Consider the following 4,017-nt stretch of genomic DNA (forward strand, 5'->3'; position numbering starts at 1 on the left):
TGTAATACGTTGTTGTAAATTTTACGATGATTTTTATCGTCAACGTAAACAAATTCCTGTCCTCGCTGCATTATTTTTTTTTTTCTTCGTTGTTGTTGTTATTGTTGGCTTCTTTTTTGTTTGTGTTTTCTTATTCTGTTTTTTTTTTTTTCTATTTAATTCTCTATACGTAAATTTATATTTAAATATCGTTGATAAGTTAGATTTATTATTGCATATTTATGTATATTTCTTTTTTATTTTCAAAGGAACGACTCTATCGCGTATCTTTATTTTTTCGTAAAGATTATAATTAATATTGATAACGTTAGAAAATTTTGGTTAACGTCGGTGTCGAACGTATTTATTTACTTACATTTACTTACATTACTTGACGATTTTTTAGCAGTATATTTCATATCAAGCTACGAGTAAAATAACGCACGATAAAGAATTTAATAAAGATTTTGGCAAACATTTATCGACGATTTGTTTCCATCCCCGCTAGAACAAATATCACTTTCTCTGGCAATATTAAAAATATATAGGCAGGTATATATCGAAAATATTTGATATAAGTGAAACGTCGTTTCGCATTAGAATTTTATCAAGAATGAAAATGTTAAAAGACGAATGACTCTGTGTTAAGAATACGTGTTAAGAAAAGAAAAAAGAAAAAAGAAGAAGAAGAAGAAGAAAAAGTAAAATCTCTTCTCAAGACATTCGATTGCAAAGTTATTTTTATTTTCAATCATAGAAATATAAATATATTGGGGAAATCTTATAAAAATATATTTTTAAATTGTTGATACCATAAAAAAAAACAGGTATGTTGCGTTGGAAATAAAATATTTTAATTGAAACATTTCATTTTTTTTTTTTATTATATTGTTCTTTTATATATATATATATTTATTTATTTTGTTTTTTTCGTTTTTTTCATTCGTGTGACGTATGTATCATGTTCTTGCGTGCAGCCATATTTTTTGAAAATGATTATTGAAAAGTACTTTATAGAGTAACACATAAATCAATTGACAAAAATGTATTATTATTGTAAATAAATATTTATAAAAGAAAGAAAATAGTGACACGATTGAAAGAGATCGTGTATGAGAATGATCGCACGGATGATCGACGAAATTCTTTTCAGAAAAGTCGACAACTTTCTAAATATTTCTCTTGCAATTTTTTCTTCGAATCAAACATGATCGCTTCGAACGATTTCCTTGGCCTCTTTGGGGTCGAAATAGAGTAACGATAAATAGAAAGATTAAGAGAGAGCAAGAAGAGAACAAATTTTTTTCTTGAGAAAAATCTAAGAAAAATAAAAACGATGAAGTACAAGAAGGAAAGAAATAGAAAAGGAAAGACATAGAAATAAATAGATAGATAGAAAGAAAGAAAAAAGAGGAAAGAGAGAGAGAGAGAGAGGACTAAGAAAAAAAAAAAAACGAGAAAAAGATAAAGAAAAAAAAAAGAAAAAGAAAGAGAATTCACTGCGAATTGTGTCGTTGTTGCGTTTTGTCGTATCGTGTCGTGTTGTGTCGTGTTACGTCGTAGATGTCGTCGTACGGTTGCTTGGAAATAGACGTCGCTTGTGAAATCGTACGGATGCTGCGTTAAACTATGAGAATCGAAGAAGAAAGCGAAACAGTTCGAACTGAAATTTAAATGGGAACGTGAGTCTGATGGAGAATAAGGGAGGTAGAACGAATCGAATCGATGCACACATGTATATATATTTATACGTATGTATGTATTTATGTACGTATGTGAGTATAACGAAAGGGGTGATTGTAGAGAAAGAAAACGAGACAGAAAGAGAGAGAGAGAGAGAGAGAGAAGGAAAGAAGAGAAGAAAAATCTGTCCAGACACGATGGCAGAAAGCGAGATAGAAATTGGTTGCCACCATCGACCACTCTTACTTCATCTTTCAGTCTCGTGTTTCGGTTTTTGAAATAACTCAGTCCGGGTCTCTAGCAATCAACCAAGAGAAAGAGAGAGAGAGAGAGAGAGAGAGAGAGAGAGAGAGAGAGAGAGAGAGAGAGAGAGACGAGATAAGAGGGGAGAATGGGAGAAGGTGCCAAGGAGTCATTATAAAATTGATGTGGTAAATAAAAAGAAAAGACGGAATCGTTAATTTTCTTCTTGTCTCTCTATCTCTCTTTCTCTCTTTCTTTCTTTTTCTCTTTCTTTCTTTTTCTCTATCTATCTATCTTTTTTTACTTTTTCTCTTTTTTCTTTATCGTTCACATTCCTCGATATCTATTCTTCAAACGGCAAATCGAATCTGGATGAAATATATATATATATATATATATATATATATATATATATAATATATTCACGATATTATAAGATCGATTTAGACAATTATCACTTTTTCTTACGCTTTCAATCGTACGTATATAAACTCGAAACAAAACATTGAAGAGGATATCTGGAATTACGGGAGAATAGATATTGCTAAACGAGAAGTGTAAAACGAGAAGTGTGCATAATTTCTATAGACGTATGTAGATAAGTAGTTAGGTATATAAATACTTCGAACGAATAGAACGATAATACGGTACTCGATAAGAATGGAAATGTTCGATAAACGGTAAGTTTGTAACAAGTTAAAAAAGAGAAAAGAATAAAATGAGACAGATAAAAAAATGCTTTCGTCGAACAACAATAACAACAACACCAACACCAACACCAACAACAACAACAATAATAATAATAATAATAATAATAATAATTTTTCTTCGAATAATTTATTACCTGTGCGACGTATAATAATTAGAACGTAGAGTAGATACTTAGATACTTAAGTACTACTTACATAGATTGCCGATCCAACGAAGAGACATTAAAAGAAGCAGAGAAACACGAGAGGAGATATATTCGATATCGGAAGACGTTGGAGTCTACGATTCATCGTGGAAAGAAGATAAAAAAAAAAAAAAAATGAAAAAAGAAAAAAAAAGCAACGGGAAAAGATGGTGAAGAAACAAGGCGTCGATGGTGAATCGGTACGTGCTGAAAATAAAGGGGGTTGAAAAAGGTTAGACGAACCATGAGCATTGGGATCAAGCTGACGTGTCGCACGAGCCGAACTGACTTTACTTCGGTGAAAGTGTACGAGAGGAAGAGAAACGTAGAGAATAGGAGAGAGAGAGAGAGAGAGAGAGAGAGAGAGACCGCAGATCGGTCTACCGATGCGAGCAAACCCTCACCCTCTTCAACCCCTTCCTACCTCATTCACTCTAACCAACTCTCTCACCCCCTATACTCCACTGAGAGAACGACTCTTGGCACACGAGAGAAAGAGAGAGAGAGAGAGAGAGGAGAAACCGTTTGCGTGGGTGGTCAGGTTAGGGGTGGAGCTACAAGTGGTGATAAACGAGGCCGAATCCTCGTTATTAGCCATTGGGGAAGGCTCGGGAATTCCTGTGGAATCTCACTTTCTCTCTCTCTCTCTCTCTCTCTCTCTCTCTCTCTCTCTCTCTCTCTCTCTCTCTCTCTCTCTCTATCTATCTATTTATCTATCTATCTATCTATCTGTCTATCTCTCTCTCTCTTTCTCTTTCTTTTTATCTCTTTATCTCTTTTTCTTTTCTCCCTGTTTCTCCCCGATTCACGTCTCAGTTACCTAACTTCTCTTGTATCTTTTAAGTGAGCACCCTCCCTATTAAACGAGTTGAACGCCCTCCGAGAAACTACGTTGAAGGTTCAACAGTTTTTACCAAACCTTTTTATGAGAGAAATCTAAGTACTTACTTCCTTCTTCCTTCTTCCTCCACGAAATTCCAATTTTCACGACGTTAATCCTTTTTTATTTTCTTTTTCGTCTTTTTTTTTTTTCTTTCTTTCTTTCTTTCTTTTTTTTTTTGGTATATTTACACGTGTATATATTATATCATACATAAGTACTGTGATGTTTATTCGAAAATATTCTATGAGAATAATTTTGTGGAAGAAGATTCACCCTTCTTTCTTTTTTCTCTCTCTTTCTTTTCCTCTTTTACCCTGAAAACAAAAAAAAAAAA

Source organism: Vespula pensylvanica, chromosome 20 (assembly GCF_014466175.1).
Source record: "Vespula pensylvanica isolate Volc-1 chromosome 20, ASM1446617v1, whole genome shotgun sequence".
NCBI lineage: Eukaryota > Metazoa > Arthropoda > Insecta > Hymenoptera > Vespidae > Vespula > Vespula pensylvanica.